This window comes from Peromyscus eremicus, chromosome 3, assembly GCF_949786415.1.
Source record: "Peromyscus eremicus chromosome 3, PerEre_H2_v1, whole genome shotgun sequence".
NCBI lineage: Eukaryota > Metazoa > Chordata > Mammalia > Rodentia > Cricetidae > Peromyscus > Peromyscus eremicus.
In genome coordinates, this window is record NC_081418.1 from 103,962,707 (window position 1) to 103,987,125 (window position 24,419).

The 24,419-nt window shown below is 45.1% G+C and overlaps 1 protein-coding gene and 1 non-coding gene across 4 annotated transcripts in view; one reads left to right on the top strand and one right to left on the bottom strand.

The window, feature by feature from the left end:
- Positions 1-5,757: 5,757 nt before the first annotated feature.
- On the bottom strand, positions 5,758-5,921 carry LOC131907573 (U1 spliceosomal RNA). Its single transcript, XR_009378475.1, has one exon. It is a non-coding gene; the product is annotated as a U1 spliceosomal RNA (small nuclear RNA).
- Positions 5,922-12,003: 6,082 nt separating this feature from the next.
- Positions 12,004-24,419, top strand: part of Nr2c2 (nuclear receptor subfamily 2 group C member 2) — an 83,873-nt gene continuing 71,457 nt past the window's right edge. Inside the window, exon 1 of one of the 3 annotated variants that reach the window (XM_059258227.1) lies at positions 12,004-12,089. The gene's annotated coding sequence lies outside the window, so the exon portion shown is untranslated. Of the gene's footprint in view, positions 12,090-12,537; positions 13,167-24,419 lie in introns of those variants that run through there. The other 2 variants (XM_059258229.1, XM_059258226.1) reach the window with 2 other exon arrangements.

The window sequence follows — 24,419 nt, forward strand, 5'->3', positions numbered from 1 at the left end:
TGGTCACTTCCACAGTGCTTCTCTGGACTTGTGTGAGTGGAGGCTGGAGAACTTTCTGATGCCCACAGTATGAATCATTCTGAACAGAACTAAAAACCCAGCTGCAGAGGGTCAAAGCCATCTAAAAAACCACGACATTTCATCACATAATATAAAATCTGTGAACATAATCCAAGATGTTACCAAAATAAATACAATTCTATTTTCTAGTAACATATTTAACATAAGTAACACTTCAGGCAGTGGTGTACACCTTTAATCCGAGCACTTGGGAGGCAGAGGCAGGTCTCTATGAGTTAAAGGCCAGCCTGGTCTACAGAGCAAGTTCCAGGATAGTCAGAGCTACACAAAGAAACCCTGCCTTGAAAAACCAAAACCAAAACACCAAGACTTACCTCAACTGCATCTAGAAATCTAGATATTTAAAACCCAAAGTAAATGTGCTTTTTAAAATGCCCTCTCTTTACTTTTCTTTAAGACAGAATCTTATCATATTGCCTAAGCTGGTCTTGAACACCAAGGTTCAAGTGATTTTCTTGCCGTAGTTTTGACTACAGGCATGCATCATCATGCCTAGCTTTAATTTTTTTCCCCTCGGAGCTGAGGACCAAACCCAGGGCCTTGTGCTTGCTAGACAAGTGCTCTACCACTGAGCTAAATCCCCAACCCCATAAAACTACCTCTTGATGTTCTCAGACCCTTAGAAATTTGTGACATGCATGAAAGAAAAAATGTCTGAAGGCTGTGCTCAAAGGTGTTCTAAGAGTTAATAAGTCTGGTTTGGGAAGGGAGTGGACATACCCACTCACCACACAGAACAGTATACTTGTTCACAGAACACCACAGTGGCCTGAGGACTCACAGAAGACGGAGCTGCAAGCCTTGGGAGGAGATACTACAAATCTGCAAAGGGCCAAGTTTGCCTGAGAGGACCAACCAAAGCAGGGAGCTGCTGGGGCACTGCCTCAGGATTCATATGGAAGTCTCTGGTCTGTGTTGGTCTTCCTACAAGCCTGCTTGGCCTGGGATGGCCTGGACATCCTCTGGCAGCACACACAGGGCCAGCCCTTGGGGTTCCCTCTCTGGTAGGTCGATACAGAGTGCAGCCCACACGTTTGGCTTCTCTTAGTGTCTCGGAGGTTCTGCATATCAGCAGGATAGAAAGAAAATGGAAAGGAAGAAGGGCAGTGTCTAAGCTGCCTGGGAGCCCTGCGTGAAATCTTAGCTGTCTTTGGCGGTGCTGTCAGTGGGGGCAGCACCTCTGCCAGCAGTGTGTATTCAGATGCACAGAAGAAAGGTGAGACCCAAGGGGGTTGGAAAAGGATGCTGCAGAGCAGGAGAGGTGTCAGTTGTATGAGGCAAGACTGTGAGCACTTTTCAGAATTCATCGTGTGTGTGTGTGTGTGTGTGTGTGTCTGTCTGTCTGTCTGTCTGTCGGTCTGTCTGTCGGTCTGTCACTCAGTTAGTGGACTGCTTGCCTAGTATGCATGAAGCCCTGGATTTGATTCCCAGTACAGCAAAACTGGACGCAGTGGCACATGCTTACAATCCTACTCAAGAGGTAGAGGCAGGAGGATCAGGCAGGAGGATCTTTGGCTACAGAGCAAGCCTGAGACTAGCCTAGGCTACATGAGACCCTGTCCTCAAAAAAACAAAAAAGCTCCTGTCTCATCGTGCTAGTGTAACTGCCGTTGACACAGGAGAATCAAGGTGTTGCTAAGCCAGCTGTCTCCTAGAGACACTTCCTGTGGCCCCCTGGCCACTGACACGACATCCTGGTGATCATAGGAAGTTCCTTGTACAGACTTTAATGCCATTAGACTAGAAAAGGTGGAGTGTCTCCAGAGCAGAATACTGGCAGACTCACCCTGTTCTTATTCGGGCACTGTTAGAATTGATGGACATGACCAGTAGGGAAAGGAGAGGTGGCCCCTCCACAGGAGCAGGGGAGAGGCTGCTATGGAGTAAAATCCATAGGAGGAAGTCAACAAGGGTGCTGCAGCTGGGTGTCATGTTTTCACCTGACACACATACATGTGAAGAAAAAAGAACTTAGCTGTGTGCCTCCACTGTACTTCAGGGCTAATCTATTAATTTTCTTGCTTTAATTTTATGTACAATGCACATGTATTTTTAAGATACATGTAGGGGTGTGTGTGTGTGTGTGTGTGTGTGTGTGTGTGTGTGTGTGTGTGTGTTGTTAGGGACTGAACCTGGGCCCTTGTGCACATTAGGCAAGTGTTCCATCAGTACCTCTCTCTCCAGCTCCCCAGCCTCCCCTGAAAGCTTTTTAAGGCAAGATCTTGCTTACTTGTTCAGTTTGGCCTTGAACTTGTGATCCTCCTGCCTCAACCTCCTAGGTAGCTAGGATTACAGGCCTGTACCAACAGCCTTGGCTATGATCTACTATAATTATTCATGTAAAATGTATTGATACTTATGGACTGTGGTCATCACATTTTGGGGCTGGATATATAACTCATCAGTAGATGCTCATCCCCAGCAACCCCCAAAAGTTTCCGGTCTTATCTTTTTTTTTTTTTTTTTTTGGTTTTTTGAGACAGGGTTTCTCTGTGTAGCTTTGCGCTTTTCCTGGAACTCACTTGGTAGCCCAGGCTGGCCTCGAACTCACAGAGATCTGCCTGGCTCTGCCTCTCAAGTGCTGGATTAAAGGCGTGCGCCACCACGGTCTTATCTTTTGAATGGCTTCGTATAACACAGTTTGGGGAGAAATTTAAATTTATAGTAAAGCTACACAAAGGTTCTTTTGATCAGGAGACATATTCTGCAGTAAAGCAGAGAAATTCCTAACCTTTTCTTTATACATAAGAAAAATTATCCAGTAGATGAATGTTGCAAATCTTAATGTTTTTGAGCTGGGCATGGTGGGGTGTGTGTGTGTGTGTGTGTGTGTGTGTGTGTGTGTGTGTGTGTAGTCCCGGCACTTGGGAAGCCAAGGAAGAGGCATCACCAGGTCCTATCTCTAACAATGAAAACCAAGTCAAACAAAAGTGTATTTTCATCTTCAGGGGAGGCCTTGAGACAGTCAAGTCACACTCTCTCCTAAGTTGAACTTAGAGGGAAAAGTACAGGAAGATTCAGCTATAATTTTCTAGGTCTGTATATCAGCACCGATGTCTCTAAACCTGTCCTGGAGTAAAATGGGAGCAGTGAGCTGCAAGAGAAATGTGTAGGGGACTGGGGATAACTTAGTCTGAGGCCCTCATGTCCAATGTGTACAGATGGACACTATGCTCCACAGATGTCCAGTGAGCTACCCTAAACAAATGACTTTCTACATTGCTATGTGGTAGTTGGTCATGCCCTAAGGCATGGGGCCTGATTATTACAACATATATAATTATGCAAGTTTTTGTGGGCAAAATATTAGACAGTTTTTAGAAATAAAGCTATATGACTACTTGGTGTGACCCTGCATTTTACTTTGTGGGGCCTGGTGAAAAATGACACTAGTTTTTACTGAAATGATTTCACTAATTTCTTTTAAAAATATCATCCCATCACCTGTTCCACAAAGATGTTCCTTTTTTTCTTTTTTTTTTGTATTTTTGAGACAGACTTTCTCTGTGTAGCTTTGGAGCCTGTCCTGGAACTCACTCTAGCCCAGGCTGGCCTTGAACTCACAGAGATCTGCTTGCCTCTGCCTCCCAAGTGCTGGGATTAAAGGCGTGTGCCACCACCGCCCGGCGGATGTTCCATTTTTTAAATTACAGAGATAGTACTGTGTCATCCTGCAGTCCGTGCTTCCCCGAGACATAGACTCTGTATGTCCTAATGAGGGGTGGGAAGAATTGATCTTTGTTGTTTGTTTTTCAAGACAGGGTTTCTCTGGGTAGCCCTGGCTCTCCTGGAACTCACTCTGTAGACCAGGCTGGCCTTGAATTCACAGAGATCTGCTTGCCTCTGTCTCATGAGTGCTGGGATTAAAGGCGTGCGCCATCACTACCTGACAAGAGTTGATCTTTTAAAAAAATAGTTTTTCATCCAGCTGTTGTGGTGCATACCTGTAATCCAAGCCCTTGGGAGGCTGAGGTAGGAAGGTCATGAGCTGAAGGTCGGCCTGGGCTCCACAATCAGACCCTGTCTCAAAAATGTTTTGTTTAAAGGAGTGGAGAGGTGGCTAGGCCACTGGGGTTGTGCCAAGTGTGCACAGGGTCCTGGGTTCAATCCCCATGCACATGTACACATACTTTGATCTAGCATGGCAAACATTTAAAGTTGCTTGTCTGTCAGTGAAGGTGACTGAGTCAGGGGCTCTGAGTTGAGATGCAGCTTTTGAGTGCCTCAGTTTACCATGTACAAAGGTACTTCCACCTACTTCTCTCCACGAACATCCTCTGTAAGGTGGTGAAGGCACACGAGACCTCAGCAAAAACAGTCCTGAAGCTGGTTCTAGTGTTGCCACTAGTGCTGGTGACTCTGGAACAAGACAGCCAGATGACTCTCCCCAGCCAGGGGCATCCTCCTCGGCTAATGGTCATTAACTCTCAGTTAGTCTACAAATTACCCTTGCTGACTGAAACTCTGATAGACCATTGGCTGATAAATAAATGCTGACTATCCTAATACCTGCATCATAATGAAAACGTTCACAGACAAATAAAAATTAATGTTGCCGGGCGGTGGTGGCGCACGCCTTTAATCCCAGCACTCGGGAGGCAGAGCCAGGCGGATCTCTGTGAGTTCGAGGCCAGCCTGGGCTACCAAGTGAGTCCCAGGAAAGGCGCAAAGCTACACAGAGAAACCCTGTCTCGAAAAACCAAAAAAAAAAAAAAAAAAAAAAAAATTAATGTTGAGGCCGGGCGGTGGTGGCGCATGCCTTTAATCCCAGCACTTGGGAGGCAGAGCCAGGAGGATCTCTGTGAGTTTGAGGCCAGCCTGGGCTACCAAGTGAGTCCCAGGAAAGGCGCAAAGCTACACAGAGAAACCCTGTCTCGAAAAACCAAAAAAAAAAAAAAAAAATTAATGTTGAAAAAATATTGAAACAGATATTCAATCCCCGGATCAGTTGGCTGGAAAGCGGGCTTTGCATGATAAACCTTGCTTCTGAGTGTTGGAGTGTCCAACTGGCCCCAGAAGAGGGTGAATAAGTGCTGAGCTCTGTGGATGCCACGCGAACAGGTGTCTGAGGAACTCGCAACATGGTTATACCCTGGTACTCTCTCCAGTGATTCTGAGCTGGCAAACACAAGCAGGAACAGAGAAGTCACCCTGGAGACAGGTAACTGCACTGTGCCTGGGATAGCCAGGAGCATCTTGAGGTAAAACTTTTGAGCTTGGGCAAGCCTGGACCAAGCAGGGGGCTGCCTCACAGGGAAAGAGGTCTCTACAGGAAGACAGTAGGATGAGGAGAGAGAGTAGCAAGGAGGGGTGTGGCAGGCTCAGGAACTGGGGTAGTTTGGAATAAGCAGAGTGCAGGGAAGTCCCCAAAATGACACTCAGAAAGGCTGTATGGGTCAGGTCTGTCAGGGTCACTGACATCACCCTACAGTCACTAGACTGTGGGGGCCTTCACATGGTTTAGAAGAACAGCTCTGAGTTCTGGAAAATCCATTCTGGTCCTCTGTTTAAAGATAACTGAACACATGGTTGCCCAAGTGTTCTTTATCTTGGATCTGTGCCTGTGGTGACTAATCCTGGTTGTCAACTTAACTACAGTAGGAATCAGCTAAAACTCAAGGAGCTAGTCGTGCCTGTGAGGGACTTTCTTTTCTTTTTTTTTTTTTTTTTTCTTTTCAGGGGAGAGCGCGAACGCAGTCCCCCACTACCACAAATTATGCAGTCAAGTTTCCCGCATTTGGGGAAATCGCAGGGGTCAGCACATCTGGAGTGCAATGGATAAGCCTCGCCCTGGGAAAACCACCTTCGTGATCATGGTATCTCCCCTGCCAGGTAAGTATGGAGGGACTTTCTTAAACAGATCATTTGAGGTGGGGAGGCCCACGCTAAATCTGGGCCCCACCTTCTGGTGGCAGCCCACATACAAAGACATGGAGGAAGGAAGCTTTTGCTTTTTGCCCTTTGCCCTCGCTCTCACTGGCAAGCGCATCTATCCTGCTGCTGAGGCATCCCTTTGCTGGAATTAAAACTTCTCCAGGATTCCAGCATAGACCGATGACCAGTCTCTAGGAATTGTGGTGATACTTTGTTTGTGCTCTAACAAATAAAGCTTGCCTGGAGACCAGAGTGCAGAGCTAGCCACTAGAGGCCAGGCGGTGATGGCATACACCTTTAATCCCAGCACTTCAGATCTCATGCCTTTGATCCCAGAACTTGGGAGGCACAGGTCTTTAATCCCAGCAGTTGGGAGGAGGAAACAGGAAGTGATATGGCTGGTTGGAGAGAGGAAGTGATAAGACAGGAGCTCAGCCTTTTCCGTCTGAGGCTTTGGTAGAGGTAAGAAGTCTCTCTAAGGGCTGACTGCTCTGCTTCTCTGATCTTTCAGAAGCTCTCACTCTCAATATCTGACTCTGGGTTTTTATTATTAAGACCAATTAGAATTCACACTACAAGGAATCTTCTGGGACTCCAGCAGCAGATTGGACTGCTGAGACATCCATTCTCATGGACTAGACAACTACCTGATTCTTGGCCTTTCTGTCAGGAAACAGCCATGGTTGGACTACTTGGACCACAGCCTGTAAGCCACTCTAATAAATACCACACACATATTCGTCAATCAGTCCTGTTCCTTCAGAGAAGCCTGACTTATAGTACCTTCCCCTAGTGTGGTGCAATCCTATTCCCTGCCTTGAACTGGAAAGGCCTTGGTGACCGCCTCAGGAAGGAGCAAACAGAGGAAGTGATATGGAGTTTGAATCCACTGTGCTGTGGTGGAGCTGGCCATGTACAGAGGCCACTTGGAGGTGTTCATACTAACAGCATCAGCCAGACACAGATGACTCCAGGTCTAGCCATCACTTATCTGATCCTAGAAGTCCAGATTGTAATTTGCTAGAAAGGTGACTGTTGGTTCTGAGGCCATATAACTTGGGTGTTGCACAGCAAGAACCAGAAAATGTGCATTTCTGGGCTCTTTTCCCAAACAGGAAAGACAACAAATGAATAAACACATAATCCAGAGGGTGACAGGAGGGGAATGCAGAAAATATCAATTCAATTTTGGAAGAGCACTTCACATCCCAGCAACTGACTTAGCAGGGGAGAAATGTTACCAGTGTGTCTGCAGAGGGGAATACCAGAGGGGCATACAAAGGACCCTGCCCCTAGAGAGGCTCAGAACTGAGGCACAGGCCTATCGGAAGGCCAGGATAGGACCAAAGACAGGATTAGCCCAAGGTCAGTAAGGAGATGCAGAACCCTGTTCCCCCCACAAAGACAAGCAACTGTACTTTCACTTAGCAGCAAGTTTTTTTCTATGGAAAAGAAATCAAGAGGCTGGGGACCAGGTCACAGGTGTGTCTGGGAGCTTGGATGCCTCATACTCCACCTAAACTCGCTGCTAGAGCTGTACCACTCAGAGAGGGATGCTCCATTCACTGATTTTTTAGTTATACAACATTTAAGAAAACAAAACCACTTCACAACCACCCTCGCTCTGAGAGCTGGGGACCAAGGGCAGATACAGCTTTCTGAGAATGGAATCTATTTTTCCATTAGAATCTCAAGATTCATGCCTCCTCCAAAAACAAGCTCTGTGGCTCTAAGATATCTGAGCCAAATGCAACTTGTAACTTGGAAATCATCCCCACACCCTTCTGCAAAGCCTGGAAAGCCCAGGTCAAAACAATTCACGAAGGGGCTACACTTCCCATGTCCCTGTATTCTGGAGCCACCATCTACCTTAAGAAAGGAGGCTGGCTATTCAAATAGAAGTTGTGACCTGCCCAGGTAACCTTGACAGAGGCCAGCTCTGACAAAAACATGAAGGTGGGGGCAGTTTGCTCAGAGTCTTCACAGGCAGAAATAACTATTAGTGTTTCGCTTGCCAACACGTGACTTTGGGGAAGTCATCCTCCCTGTGTGGGGCCTTGGCCTCTCCAGCTGTAAAAACAGGACAATGCCATACGCTTCACAAGATTGTTGTAAGATGAAGCAGTATAAACACGCCAGGAACATGCAGTCTGCTATCTATTCTGTCTGTTCTAATTCCACAATAAGCCTAATGACATCTACATGAGCTTCATGTTTATTTTGCAAGCATGTAATAATTATACAAGCAACATGAAGATAGGTCTTTGAAATGATTACTACATAGTAATAAAGCATAAGCCGTTACAGAAAAACCGACATTCCTACATGCTTATGAAAGGTAATTATTAAGGCTTCTCTCAGAGAAAATGCAGGCACTATCAGCTTTACATTACAAAAAAGGGAAAACAGTTTCTTCCTGCAGTGCTGGGGGGAGAACCTGGGACCCTTCACTTGCTAGGCAAGGCCCCTGTCACTGAGCTGTACTGTGGCCTGAAGCTGCTGTCTATACTATCACAAAGGCAGGATGTTAATAAGCAGCGTGCTCTTTAACTGTAGCTTAACTGAGGTTCATTTAGTCAGGACTTTCATTTACATGTCTGCTCCTTAACCATAGCTTAACTGAGGTTCATTTAGTCAGGACTTTCATTTACATGTAGGTGTAAAGTAACACCGAATGGGAAGTGTTCATGTTAGGTTCAACGATGAAACACCAGTTACGGTTCCTGCTCTTAAGGCCACAGATAATCAATCAATGACCACCAATTATATTGGTACCATGAAAAAGACCTACTCAGGAGACCACTGAGTCAGAAAACCACTCATGGATAGAGCCCTGGGCAGGGAGCCAGAAGACCCAGGCTCACATCGCAGCTCAGGAACGTCACTGGACCCGGTTTCCCTGAGGTCCTTGGTAAAGATGGACAGCATGGAAATTGTTGTTGTCACACACTGCTGTTGGAAAGCCTCCACATTCACACTACACCATCATGGCTGAGGGACAGGGCAGAGTACATCTTTCCAGGGCCCAAAGTTCGGGCAGAGTCTCAGATAACCTTCATCCAAGAGTGTGCTGTCTCACACATCCCTCACAGAGCCCCAGGCCATGGCAGAACAGTCTACTGAAATGGTCAGAATTTAAAAAACAAAAAAAATCTTCTAAACTACATCTTGAAAGGCTAAACAATTTTGTTTTGAGCTGAGGATGTAACTCAATTGGAAGGGTGCTTGCCTAGTATGCCTTAAGCCCTGGGTTCCATCCTGTGCTGGCTAGTTTTTAAGGCAGCTTGACACAAGCTAGTGTCCTCTGAGAGAAAGAGAACCTCAATTGAGAAAATACCGCTATAAGATTGGGCAAGCTTGTAGGGCATTTCCTTAATTAGTGATTGATGTGGAAGGGCCAAGCCCATTGGGATAGTGCCACCCCAAGGCTGGTAGTCCTGAGTTCTATTAGAAAGCAGGTTTAGCAAGCCAGTAAGCAGCATTCCTGCATAGCTTCTGCATCAGCTCCTGCCTCCAGGTTCCTGCCCTGTTACCCAGACCACTTTTGATGATCTGTGATACAGAAGTGTAAGTCAAATAAAACCTTTCCAAGTTGCTTTTGGTATTACTGTTTCACCCCAGTAAGAGAAACCCTGGGGCACATCCAAAGAACTACCTAAACTGGACATGGTGGTGCACTCCTGTGCTTCAGAGATGGAGGATCAGAAGTTCAAGGCTATCCTTAGCTACACAGTGCGTTTTCAGGCCAATTTGGGACACATTCTAGAAAATTGTATTACCTTATCATACATTTGGGCAATGAGATCACTGATTAAGCCTGGGCTACATCAGTGTCATCTGTGGTGCTCAAGAGAAGTGCTGTTGCCAGCCCCAACAGATGCTGTGACCTGACTGCTTCAGAACAAACGGTCAGCAGTTCTGAAGTACACCCCAGTGAAAAACCTTATATTAAAGGCTGGTAATTAATGTTAATGGCATTGCAAAGATGAAGCAGTCGTGAAGCAGGCCTTTTACCCCAGCACTCGGGAGGCAGGGACAGGTGTATCTGTGTGAGTTGAGACCTTTTTCTTTTTTTTTTTTGAGACAGGGTCTCTCTCTACATAGCTCTGGCTGTCCTGGAACTATGTAGACCAGGCTGGCCTTGAACTCAGAGATCCGCCTGCCTTTGCCTCTCAAGTGCTGGAATTAAAGGAGGGTACCACCACACCTTTTTAAAATATAGAGTTCTAGGTCAGCCAGTGTTACACAGTAAGACCTTGTTTCAAAATAAAAGCACTACAAATTCAAATGTGGATGGTTACTAACAGAAACCTGCAGGTAAATGTATAAATAACATAACATAATCCTCTTTACATGGTGCCATTTTGTGTGTGACTCTAAAATGTATTAAAGTGTTACAAAGCCTTGCTGAACCCAGCCAGCAAACTCCTTTTACCAGCTGACAATGTATCTGTGTATATGTGTCCATGCGCTATTTTCAAGAGAAAAGTTGCTACAATTTACCCAAAAAGCTACTTAACACTCCTGCAAATGTGACCGATAGAAGCCTGGCTAACTTCACTGAGAGTAGCCTCAAAGAGGCTGATAAAGGCCCTGGTTTTGCTTACTGTACCCACAGCATCGGGCTGGTTACTTAACGTGGGCTCCAGTTCCTGCGTCTAACTGGCAGTTTAAGAACGGTGCATTTGCAGAGCCAGAATACTAACTGGAGAAAAGGAAAACTACAAGCCAAGATAGGTGCATCCATTATGGTTTATTTGTAAACCTTGTACAATTGTAATGTTCCTCCCAAAATCTCATTTAATGTGAATTTTTACACTATATCTGTATTATTTAGCATTACAGACTTAAATTCTTGGAAAAGTATATAACAGAGCATTCCATATTTACAAGGATTTTACAAAGGACTTTTATGTGGGCTACCTCAGGCATGAGCTCTCTGGGTCACATGTCCTATAAATGAGGAAAACTTCCTTGCCATTTCATCAGATCTCGTGGAGGCTCCTTCCAGCTCGAGGGTCTGTAGGGCACAGAGATACTCCCCCCACTTTCCCAGGCGAGGGGGAGAGCAGAGGAGTGTGTTTAAAATACGTGTCACCAAATAGAAATTCTATTAAGATTATGGGCAGAATACTCCGAGTTGGAGTCACCCTGATGAAAGCCTACATGTCTATTGCAAAAATTTGGTTAACCTATTTATCTTGAAGCATTTATTTCTAGTGAGCAAGGAGGGAGAGGGGTAATCAGCTGGTAGAGCATCTCCAATCTACACAGCACAGTAACCAAGGGGAGTGGCTGAACATTGCAGACAGGCACCGAGGAACGCCGGCACCTTCCCAAGCCCAATCGAAATTAACTAGAGAAATAGAACCCAGAAGTTGTGAGATCAGGGGGCCAGAGGCTTTCCAGAACGCAATCAGTGCGAGCCCAAGCTGCTTTACACAAATCACGAAGGGGAGGGGCATGGGACCCCTCAAGGCTGGGCTCCAAGGTTGAGCAGCTATTTTAAAAACGGCACCGGGGCATCTGCAACCCTTGCCTGGTCGGAGCTCCAAAACACAAAATCTACCGCCCATCCCGAGGAAGGTACCGGGGGCACAGTGCCTTCCCAGGAAACTGCCCACTTGCGACCTCCCGGCTCGGCTCCAGTCCCGGGCCGTTTCTCCAGCCAGCAAGGGGAGGCTGCGGGAGCCGCGGCACCTGCCCGGCCCAGGCCCCGCGGCCCTCAGCTCCGGCGGCTGCCGCGGCGTTCCGGTGCACGCGCGCGCTCAACCAATCGCGTGCTCGCCCGCCCCCCGCCGCCGCGGTGAGGCTGGCGCCGGGAAGAGGAAGAGGAACATTCGCCCTCCTCCTCCCAGCGCGCGGGCGGCGGCGGCAGCGGCACCGGGGTCACGAACTCTGACCTTTCACTGACAAAAACAATAACAAAGCGCGGTCCCTCCGCGACCCCGGCGGCGCCAGGGCCCGGCCCGCCGCCCCGCTCTGCACCGGCCCGCCGCGGCGTCCCGGCCGCCCGAGCCCCCAGGCTCCTGCCCTCCGGCGTCCGCCCGGCCCGCGCCTGGCCCTCCGTGCCGGGGGGCGCCCGCCGCAGACACGGGACCTGCTCCGCGGCTGTTGTGGCGCCCGACCCTGAGGTAAGAGCGAGCCCGCCGGGCAGGGCCGCGGCGCGGCGGAGGGCGGGCCTGCGCCCGCCATGGCAGGCCGCGGAGGCTGAACGCGGCCTTTTACCTTTGCCACGGGGCGGTGGCGGCGGCGGCGGCGGCGGCGGCGGCGGGCGCTTTGCATAGTGGGCCGGGCCGCGCCCTCCCCTCCTCCCCTCTCTCTCTTCCACTCCCCTCCCCGCCCGCAGCCGAGCCCTGCGAGCCGCTGTCCTGACCGGGCCGGCCGCGCGCCGCGGGGGCGGAGGGGGAATGTCCGCGGCCCCGCCTCACGCCTGGCCCTCCGCCAGCGCCGCCATCTTGTCCCCGCGGCGCCGGCCAGCCGGCCGGGTTCCCCTCTGCGCGCGCCCGGCCTGCCGGCTTCTTCCTGTGCTCCCCGCTCCTCGCCCCAGCGCTCCCCGCCTGCCGTTGGCTGCCACCCTGGCCCAACCGCCGTTTTCCCCTGCCTGGGAGGGTGGAGTGGCGAGGAGGGAGGCGTGGGCAGGGCGCGACCTCCTGAGTGACGGCCGGGCTGGCCAATCGCCCCCCGACCGGAGGGCCGCGGCCGGCGGCGCCGCCCCGGGGCCGTGCTGGTTGGCCCAGGCGGGAGAGGGAGGTCCCCGGGGTCCGCTAGTGAGGGGCGTGAGGCCGGGCGGGCCTGCCTCTCTGAGGCAACCCGGTGGGTCTCGGGCTGGGAGGCTGATGGTGCCTTTTGAACCCATGGCGCGATCTGGAAGGCAGAGCTCGCCGGCCCACGGAGGCTCTTCGGGGTTCGCGTTCCTCCTCACACGGTTCTGGACGGAGTCCCTCTCGCGGGCTCAGTTTCAGTCGGTGACATTGGGACACCAGGCGTTTTTGTCAAACAGCGCCTCTCTCTTCAGCATTGTTTGAGGGGCTAGTCTCAGAAAATGGAGCGCAGGCTACGCTTCGAGCCTCGAAGTGATTTGCAAATGGAGGTGTTAGCTTTTTATTGTGGTGCTGGGGACGGCTCTGCCGTTGAGTTACAAATCCCTAGCTCCAAAATGGTGATGTGGAAAAATACGATATGGGACCGACTGAAGTGGAAAACTTGAGGTGATTCTCCTCCCTTCGTTCATAAAACACAGATGCACTTAGTTTTAGGCACTAGGGAAACATCCGGAGATTCAGCTGGTCAAGGAGCCCTTCTCTCCCAGTGTTGGATGCTGGCCTCGTGTGTGTTTCAAGGGCTCAGAGGGTGGTCAGTTCCTCGGAAGAAACTGGATGATGTGCTGAAGGAGTTGTGAGGGCGTTAGTTTAGAATGGAGGACGAGGAAGGCAGGCTTCTCTGAGAATGTGATGTTTGAATCGAGTTCAGGGAAAGAGCAGGGTTCCAGATAGCAAGCTTGAACGTGGGAAGGGAAGGCTTTGGACATGAATGCCTGGTTTGGAGGGAGAGCCTCAGAAAATCACTTTACTTCCAGATTTAAAGCCTTTGTCAGCTTTTTATGTCCTTTTGAAGCTGCCAGATATTTGCTGAGCTCCACTAATACCCTAGTGATAGGCCGGAATACGAAGATGACTAAGACATGGATCCCTAAATATGTGCCCGTTAGTCCATACATGTGAGTTCTTTTCTCCCTATCTCTGGATGCATACAAAATAGAAGTTAACCATTGTGATTAATAGCTCAATTTACTAAGCACTGTGATTTGGGGCAAGTTACTTAGGTGCTTGAGGCTTAGTATTCCCATCTGAACAATAGAATCCTTCTCCAGAATCAAGGGTTAAATGAGTTTATGTAAATAAAGAGCTTATAGTGCCTGGTTTATAGTAAGCATTGAATAAAAAATTATGAAAATTAGTTATCTGTTCAGGACATTGACCTAGACAGCATGGTGTAGGAGCAAAGGCACTGGATTGAAGCACTGGGATTTGACTACCGTTTTCAGATGGTGTTTAGTGCCCAATACAAAAGTTTATTTAGAAAACTTTGGACCCAGTAGTAATTACAAAAATATGGCGTGCTTTATAATTTGAAAGTTACAGTAGTGATAGAAGCCCTTTTCCAGAAACCTTTCTGATGTTTGTCATAATTTTCTTACCTCTGGGCCTCCTGGTTCTCTCTCTCTTAACACACTGACCCACCACTTCTTTGACAGTGTGGCTTACCATCTTCTCCAGGCCTTCCACCCTGATATCAAATGTCTGCCCCTCATATTCCTCCCCTACCCCTAGTCACACAGATCTGTGCTACAGCCTGCCTTTCTCGGGACATCCTCCTTGGTTCCTAATGCCATTCATTCTAGGACAGATTCTTTATATTCTTTTCCTTATAGCTTTTATCTCACTAGGTAATTACTCCCTTATGTGATTGCTTGAGGCTTTAGGCAGGCAGAATTATTTTGCAAATCATTATGCATCTAGTACTTAGCAGAATACCTGACAATTGCTAATTGATGATACTGCTGATAACTAAGTGATACTGCTGATAACTAAGTACTGCATATTTAGTTGGTTCCTTTTTAGGAATGCTTACTTGGCAGTTGGGTTGGCACAACCAGCAATAAAATGCCCATTATACTTTTCAGGGAATTTGAATTGGACTTCAGTGACATTCTTTTAACATGTTTTTTTTTTTTTCAGAAATAAAATTGATGAATGCTATGAAGTTATTGGAAATCTCCTTTTAATTGTTTGCCAAAGTGAAAAGCAAATTTTACAAACTATAATGTCAAGTTTCCATCGGAAAATTTGGTAACTAAAATATTTGTATATAACATAATAGGAAGGGCTAGCTAGCATGCAGGAAGCCTCGAATTCCATCCCTAACACTGCATAAACCTGGTGTAGTGTAGTAATCCCAGCATTGGGGAGGTGGAGGCAGGATCAGAATTCAGTGTCATCCTTGGCTACACAGAGAGTTTGAGGCCAGCCTGGGCTACATAAGGTCCTATGTCAAAAAAAAAAAAAAAAAAGTGCAAATATTTGAAATTAAACAGCAGTATCTTTTTAATAATATTAGTAGTCACAATTTTAATTCTTTCTTTTGGATGTTTCAAGAGACAGTTTAAGTTAAGCCAAGCAAAGACTACCAAAAAGAGATTGTAATAGGCTGTCCCAAAGTGACTTGCAGCCCAGTTTGTTCTGCATTGTGAATTTTAAAGTTTCCTGAATATTTATGAGGTGATAGAATATTCATGGAGTAAGGTAACCTTTCCCCCCTCCCAAAGTATGGTGGCTTTTCCTTTTGGACTTTCTCTTTCCAAAAGCTGGAGATGTCAAAATCAGAATTCAATTGATACTATAATATCAGATCTTTTGAGGATGTAGACCATTGCTTCATGTACATGTGTGGGGAAAGTTCTCTGTTACCTTAGTTTCTGATATAGCAAGAACAGCCTAGTTGAAGCTTCAAGGCTGTTTAACCACAAAGGGCATTTTAATAGGAGACACAGCTACCAATGTGCAGCTGCAGTTTTCCCTAATTATTTTTTGTCTAACTCCTTGTCAGCCTGTAGTCAATCATACCTTAAAGAAGAGACCCAGCCAGGTGTGGTGGTGGCTCAGGACTTTGATTCCTGTACACAAAAGGCAGAGGCAGGTGTATCTGAATTCTAGGCTAGCCAGGGCTGCATAATGAGAACTCTGTTGGAGTTGGGATAGGGTCTGTGTCAGTAGTCTCTTCACTTATTAGAGGAGTTCTAGGAATTTTGAGGGTTTTATTGTTTAGTTCTGTTGTTTTGTTTGAGATTGTTGCTTACCTGGCCTTTAGACCCTGGCCCCTAGTTATCCTCTTGTGTTAGTCTCTGAGCAGCCGGGGCTATTGGCAGGTCTTGCTACCTTGCCTAGGTGGACAATTTTTAATGTCTTCAAGGAGCCAAGTGACCTGGTGTGATAGGAGTTTGGACTGTGGAATCCAGAAACTTGAGTAAGTAGCCTTTTTGAGGTTTATACATTTGTAAACTTGGAAAAAAGGGAGCCAACACTGATTGGGAGAGAGAGGGGCGAGGATTTGCCCCAATGACTGCAGCCAAGAGAGGTAAGCCTGTGGTGAGGAGCTGGCCTGTGTCTTGTTTGAGTGGCTGCACATACTGAGGATTACCTTTGGTATTTGTCTTTGAGTTCTCCTATGTGCCATTTGCTCCAAAGGTTGTAAGCATCAGAGTGAACCAGAGTGTGGCCTTAAATACCAACAGAGACCATCTGTAAAAGGGACCTTTGCTGTAGAATATTATTTTAAGGTGTGTTACTTTTGTTTATGTTACATTTCTTTAACTCTGTGAAGCTGTGTTACTGTGCCTGTCTAAAACACCTGATGGTCTAATAAAGAACTGAACAGCCAATAGCAAGGCAGGAGAAAGGATAGGCAGGGCTGGTAGGCAGGGAGGGTATATAGAAGGAAGAAGGGAGAGCTAGGAGCCAGAGAAGGAGGAGGACTCCAGGGGCCAGCCACCTAACTACGTAGCAAGCCACGGAGTAAGAGTTGATTTACAGAAGTTATAGAGGCAAAAGGTAGATGGAATAATCTAAAGTATAGAAAAACTGGCTAGAAACTAAGCCAAGCTAAGGCCAGGCATTCATAAGTAAGCTGGGTGGCGGGCCCTCCAGAAAAAGAGCCAAGAAATAAACAACAGACTTTAGCATCTCATCTCAAGTGAATAAGGGGACTGGAGCCTGTCTGGGCCATATAATGAATTGCAGGCCTGCAACCCTATTTTGAAAAACAGTAGGAAGTGGTCTTGAAGCTCATTGAAACCAGCCTCACACCTGATATAAATTCTCTCCATTTTAGTGTCTTGCTTTATTGATGATTTCTCTCTCTCTCTCTCTCTCTCTCTCTCTCTCTCTCTCTCTCTCTCTCTCTCTTTCTTTCTTTCTTTCTCTTTCTCTCTTTCTTTCTTTTTGAAACACAGTCACATGTAGCTCTGACTGGCCTGAAACTCTCAGATCTACTTGCCTCTGCCTCTCCAGTGCTGTGATCAAAGTTGTGTGTCACTATATCCCACTTACTGGCTGACCTTTTTCTTGTGTGTGTGATCATCATCTGAAATTCATTCATATTCTTGTTACACACTATAGGAGATGATTCTTCTTTGGTCTTTGGAGGTTTAACTTGCCCAGAGGCTGAGTTGTTCCTTCCTCATAACCTTTGCCACTCTCTTCGAACCCTGATAGCAGGGATACCCATTCTCATTACAGTTACCCTGAAAGCTGGTGTTGAAGCAGGAGAAACTTTCTGTGTAAAGGCATGACAGCCAGGGAACACTTTCAACTAACATAGCTCACAGTGAAGGAGGTGTATATAGGGGCGTCTGAGGCCTAACTCAGGATATTGGCATGGGGCATTTGTTTAGGGATATTTCCACCAGGTTCACACCCTGGCATCTGGGCATCTTGGAGAGATGGGAAGTGGAATGTAAAGGACAAGAAAGGAGTAAGTTAGTGCAGACTTTTCACTGGACTTTATGATGCACTTCTAGACTCCAGAAGCTTATGTCGATGAAAGTCATTATTTACTGATAACCCTAAAGGTTTATGGAAGTGTTAGAATGTAAATCAAGAAGAATTTCATTGCAAGAGTATAATTTTCTGTAGTTCAGGTAATGGGTGATGTAGTAGAAAGTGCTGGAGCTTGGAGAACAGGGCAGCTGTTAGGAGGAGAAGGAGGCTGGTGGGATTGGACTCATAGGTGAGGACTCTCCAGGGAACCTCTCCTTGTTTACCTTTACTGCTCTGTCAAGTAATAACAGCTATGCAGGAAGTAAAATAGATTCCTACCAAGCCCTGGCTGATTGGATGCCTCTTGAAGTTGCCCAGTGCTGGAAAGTTTCTGTTTGTATTTTCCCCAGGGCCTTTTATTCTACAGTGAATCTGATTGTGTATTAATAGAACATTTCAGAAATGTCTTTATATTACCCATTGTCCCCTCTCCCACACCCCCATTCTGCAGCAACACAAGGTTTTACTAGGTTGATTAGGTGAATACCTTGTAACTATTGTCTTGTTTTATCAAGGTGAAAAGCAGATTGTCACAAGTAGTATTATATCATTCCTCAGCTGAAAAGGCTGGTGATTAGAATATATGTATTGACTTAACACAAGTTTTTTAAGAAATGAAATTATTATGTTTTTATGAAGAAGTACAAGATAGCCCCTTATGGGGTGTGTGTGATTGAATCAGGTATAGTAGTGCACAACTGTGATCTCAGTTCTGCATCTTCTAGTGTGTGACAGGAGCATAAATGAACTAAAGGTAGTGATCATAGACAGAATCAGTAATACTTATTGTAGTTGGTGACAAACTAAGAGACACTAAATTCTGGGCCTGCCTAGGGTGTGAGGCAGGAAGATGGCAAGTTTGAGGCCAACCTGGGCTACATAGTGAGGATCTTAGAAAAGCAAAAGCTAAAAAGTAAATGAAAATAAGTAAAAGGGTTTGGGAGTAGATGTCAGTGGTAGAACTTGTACTTAGCACTACAAATAAAAACTAAGACCTGGTGAGCTTAGTGTCTTACACCATTGGTCCCAGCAGAGACAGGAGGATAACTGAGTTAAAGACAAGCCAGGGCAAGATCTCAGTTACCATAAGGCATGAGTAAAACTATGCACAGAAGCACTGGTCATAAGAGCTCCAGCCTGGAAACAAGCTGAACACTCAAAAGCTGTAAATGAGTGGCTTGTGGCATAGTCATGTTAGAGTGCTAGACAGTAATGAAAATGGAGTGCTTATAGTTTTCGCAAAATAATAATGAGAGAAGTCAGACAAAGTATATCACATATAGTTCAAAAACAAGCCAAAATCTTCCCTGATGATATCAGGAGAAGAAAGGAAAAGTTAATGACAGCAGGAGAGGTTCATCAGAGACTTCAGGCTGCTGGTACTTTTTTTTCTGGTGTGACTATGTGTTTCGTTAGTAGACTGTCATCACAGTGTTTACAGTTTGAGCACTTTTGTATTTGTATGTTGTAGTTCAGTAAAGTTTTTGTTTAAAAGTGTTAAGTTATTCTCACTGTTTTACTTTCTGTCTCCACAATTCTGGTCAGTATAGTTACTGTATAGCTAAAATATTAAAAGTATGTTTGAATTCCTAAGAAATCATCATGGTAGAGCTGGATCATAAATTCCTGATGGCAGTACTGAAGTGTTTCACATTTAGGAATCAGTAGTTTTTTTTATATTAGTTATTAAATGTTCTAGTCTATAAATGAAAGAGATAGGTAACTATTTCTGTTTTTCTTCCTTGACTTTGTGTTTTTCTTGGGAAGTTATTTTGAAGAGTACTGAGATTGATCTAGAGGTAATAGTGTGAGTTTTAAAGTCAGAGAGGTCTGAGTTGGAATCCTAGCACTTCATTAGCAGCTGGGTCACTTTAAACAAGTTTACTTGTGAGTTTGTTCTCCTGGCTTCCTTGTTGGAGCTTATTATTATGCTCAGGTGTGCTGAGGACCAAAACAGGCCTAGTTTGACACAAAATAGGTTATAGGTGCCCAGAAGTCTGTCCTGCTATTCCAGTTGCCTACCCCAGACCCACACTAACAGAAACAGAATTGGCATCGCCATTATTACACTTGGGTCTTTGGTAGGATGAGGAGGCCACCCACAATGTGCAAAGTTTTGGAGCAGTCTTTACACAGAAACCTGTAGCAGTGCCCCAGTAGCATAGGAACAACATGGCTGGGAAAGCTCCTGTTTTCCCTGGCTCTCCCCCACCATCCCCTCCACATGATATCATTTCTCCTTTTACTTAATGGAAGAAAGTAGTTTCCTTTGTATGGCCATGGTAGGCAGGAAATCACATGACCCAGACACATACGTGATCTTGAGTCTTAAAAAACATCAGGATTTTGATGACTGGGTGTGGGATCTAAGCTTGGCCTTAGAAGCATCTAAGGAGCGTGTTTGCTATTGAAGAACATTTGTATTATACTAAACTTTGATTTTTCATGTCTTAATTCCAAATCCTAATCTGATCTAGTCTGTAGTTCTGTGTTTGCCAGATTTTTATTGTCCCATAGACATAAATAACTTTCTAACAGAATATATATTAAGAAATTCTATCCAGTAGTATCTTTTATTTTATTTAATTTATTTATTTATTTATTTATTTATTTATTTATTTATTTATTTTTTTTTTTGTGAAACAAGGTCTTACCATGTAGCTTTGGCTGGCTTGGAATGCACTGTGTAGACAACACTGGCCAATTCACAGGCCGTTAGCTTGTCTCTACCTCCTAAGTGCTGGGATTAAAGGTGTGTGCCATCTCAGCCGGCCTTCCTTCCTTCCCTCCCTTCCTTCCTTCTGTATCTTTCAGATGTTCATTAGATACTGATTTTTTTAGTTAGGGTCTTACTACCTGATCCTTGCCGTTGTGAAGTTCTTCATCGGGCATGCAGTGCATAAGCATGAGTGATTGAGTCAGTTGATCATGGAAGGAAAAGATAGGTTCCTAGTCTCCTGTTACTAAAGACAGTTTCTGTGTTGCTGAGTGGTATAGCTACACTTCCTGGCTGCTGAGAGAGACCAGGTGGTCCCATCAAGAACCTGGTTCACTGTTAGGGTGGGTAAGCTTAACTGAAGACAGGATCTCATGAGCTGTCAGTCTTTTGTGAGTCTGGAAGAGTTCATTTGTGCTCTTGTTACCCTGTAGTCTGCACCAGTTTTTGTTTACTGTGCCCTGCTGTCATCATGTGCTGTCCTGGATAAACTCATTAGTTCAAATTAAATTTAAGGATCTACCTTCATTTCTTACTTTCTTACTGTTGTTGTGGATTCCTTACTGCCCCCCTCCCCCCTGTAACATGCCTTTTTCTGTTACCTCCACCCTGCTATCATAAAAAAGTTTCTTTTGTTGAGGATCAGATATGATCATGTTAAAATTATTGGTGGTTCCCCCAGCATCCACAGTGTCAGTCTCTAACCTCTTCCATAGTTTTTGGCATATTGCCTGCTGTTCCTCAAATACCCCACCCATTCTATGTCAGACCGCTAGTTTCCTAAGAACTGGCTTAGAATACTCTCCATTCTCCCTTTCTTTGATAAATTTCCACTTTTCAAATCCTAGTTTAAACAAATCATTAAGATTTTTAATTAATTTATTTTGTATTTGTACCGAGAAGGGGAGCATGCACCTGGAGGACAACTTGAGGAAGTTGATTCTCTCATTTTACCATGTGAATCCTGGGGCTCTGACTCAGGTTGTCAGGCCTGAGGGCAAGTGCTTTTACTCACTGAGGCAACTTACCCCTCTTTAAGATCTTCGTTAGCTCCCCCAGCAGAGGGCATTACTTCTTCCTTGGGACACTCAGCATAGCCTTCAAATTGTATCAGGTTCAACAAGGACAGGCTCCCTGATTTGTTAATTCTCAACCTTCAACTCATTGTCTGGTCAAAGCAGTTACTTAATAAAGGTTGGTGGGGCTAGTTGGAACTTACCAAGTTTTTACTTGAAGTGCTGTGTCTTTATAGGTCTTCTGGCAATTAGTTGGGTTTTCTTTTTCTTTTTTTTCTTTCTTTTTTCTTTTTTGAAAGCAAACCAGACAACCCTTTATTGGGAACAGAAAGCAGCACAACACAATGACCAACAGATGGAGATACCTGATGGGCACCCTGCACAGCATCCTTCAAGATAGGCTCTCTAAGAGCAAAACTCACTAGAAAAATGGATTCCGGTTGGGCGGCGGTGGCACACTTTTTTAATCCCAGCACTTGGGAGGCAGAGCCAGGAGGATCTCTGTGAGTTCGAGGACAGAGCGAGATCCAGGACAGGTACCAAAACTACACGGAGAAACCCTGTCTTGGAAAAAACCCAAAGAAAAAAGAAAAATGGATTTCTTGGTAGCTTGTTCTGTCCACGGTGCTTATTAAATAAAACAACACCTGTTGATTACAACTGGTGTTAAGCTTACCTCCATAAGCCAAGAAGGTTTTCCTTAAAAGCTGTTTTTCTTTTTGGTGATTGGGATCAAACCCAGGGCCTTGCACATGCTAAGCAGGCCCTCTATCACTGAGCCACACCTCCAGTTCTCCCAGGTCCTAAAAGCCTGTTTCTGTAGTAATAGATTTAGTTTTGGTGTTTTGTTGTTTCTAGATTTCAGTTATGAAGTTAGTGACTACAAGTTTTCAGACTACTACTGTTCTTTGGAGCTTGTCATTTTTGGAAGGGAGATGCCCTCTAGTTGAAAACTGATGCTCCATACTTTGCTCCAAAGGCTCTGACCTCCTCCCCCCCATGTGACTTTTGTGTCTGTGGTGAGAGAATATTGTTCACATTATCTTTATTTCAGGAGCACTGAGTTAAAGATACCCCCACAGCCCTGCTTCCTGACATCACTTGAGATTTTATTTTGCTTGCTTTTTGCATTGTGATATCCCCAAGGAGAAGCTTCCTTTTCTTTTATACGTAAGAATAGGATTTGGTTTATGACAACATATTTTCTAACATGGTTAAGTGAAGAACCAGTTTTGAAACTCCTCTCTTGTTTGCTCTAGTTGGATATAAGTCTGTCTGTTGGAATCACAGTTATCTGCAGTTTTTCTGCTTGTTCTTACTCTCACTGTCTCTGCTTGTCTTTTCAGGAGACATACATTCCTCCTCTTTCATTTTATTTAGCAGTTGATAGCTGAAGGTGCTTGGAAGGTAGAAAACCAACGTTGAGATCAAGAATTACAGGAATTCAAGAGATGGTCCAAAATTCAAGACCTGTAAAGGTGTAACAGTGAAATAATGGTGGTAGCAAACAGAAAGATAAATAGCCAGTAGTGGGATAGAGAACCTGGCATTTTATTCACACTCAGTAGGAAACCTGAGTTACAGATTAGTGATGAAAAGAATATGTGGTTCAGTGCATGGAGCTGGCAAATCGATATCTGTGCCTCACTCATCAGACTCAAAAAACCAATGGGAAGATGGATCAAGAACTTAAAAATGTGGGTGATAACACTCTTTAGTGTTTACAATAAAAATACGTACTATGGTATTTATAACCCTAGGATAGGATAGAATGTCCTTAAAACATAAAAAATGCAGGCTACCAGGGCTGGCAGGATGGTGTGAGGTAGGTGTTTGTGAGCTCGGTGATCTGAGTTCAATCTTTAGAGCCCTTGTAAAGGCAGAAAAAAATCAACTGCAAATTGTCCTCTAACCTCCTCCACGTGTGTACTACCACATATACATGCTCCCCCATCATATGCTAATAAGTAAAGAAATTGATACAAACTGCTCAAACACTGACCCATTCAGCATTAGTATCCTACCTCTGTTCATCAAGACATGTTAAAGAAAGTAAATAGAAAGTGGGAAAAGACATTTACAAATGTATACACTTACACAATCAAATAGTATCCAGAATGCTTAGCTTTTTAAAGCCTAACAGATGTACTCTTTTCTGACTTAATATTTATAGATACTGGTTATTAGAATTATTTTGAGACTCATAACTATCTTAAGTTGATTGGCCCTGCAGATTTGAAGTGATTTAGGCTAGGATTGCAGTTTGGTGATAACATGTTTAAGGCTGTGATTTTGGTCCTCAACAATATAAAACAAAAGCAAAAAGAAGTCATAAAGTGGACCATTACAGTAAGCTTTCTGGGTTACTAAGCTTGAAATTTAAACAGTTGTTTATAGGAAACTCCATGAAAGATGTGCCTTTTAATGAATATTCTGATGTTTCTATAGTATTCAGTAATAAATCTCTAACATTATTCCATGTGTTCAGAGTCACTTATTTTTTACTCAAACTACAGTTAGCAGCAGGAACACTTATAATGTTTCAGAATTATAAAATGAGTGGCTCTCTGTCTTGATTTTAGTTCTTGCTATATGTTAACCTACTGGCTATCATTTACTCTGAGTTATTTTCTTTGTTGAATAGTGCAAGTCTAGACTTCACACATGTAGATGTTTCTCTAAGTTTGAACCAAATCATAGCAAGGCCCAAAACAGAACAAAAACCAAGTGTTCTGTGTTGCATCTTGGTTTTTTTCTTCTAGAAACAAAAGTTTTACTTACTTATTAAAAAGATAAACAGACTGGTTGTAACCGTAGTTTCTTGGTCCCACCTGGCCTCATGGTTCCACAGTCCCGCAGCCGTTTATAAAATAATCACTCAGAGGCTTATATTAATTACAAACTGTATGGCCTATGGCTTCAGCTTCTTGCTAGCTAGCTCTTTCATCTTAAATTAACCCATTCCTATTAATCCATATGTTGCCACGTAGCCGTATCATTACTGGTCTGCTGGCATCTTGTTGCTCCTTTGGTGGTGGCTGGCATCTCTCTCCCCTCCTGCCCTTCTCTCTGTATCTCTGCTTGGATCTCCCACCTGGCTGTAAGCTTTCTTGCCATGGGCCAAAACAGCTTTAT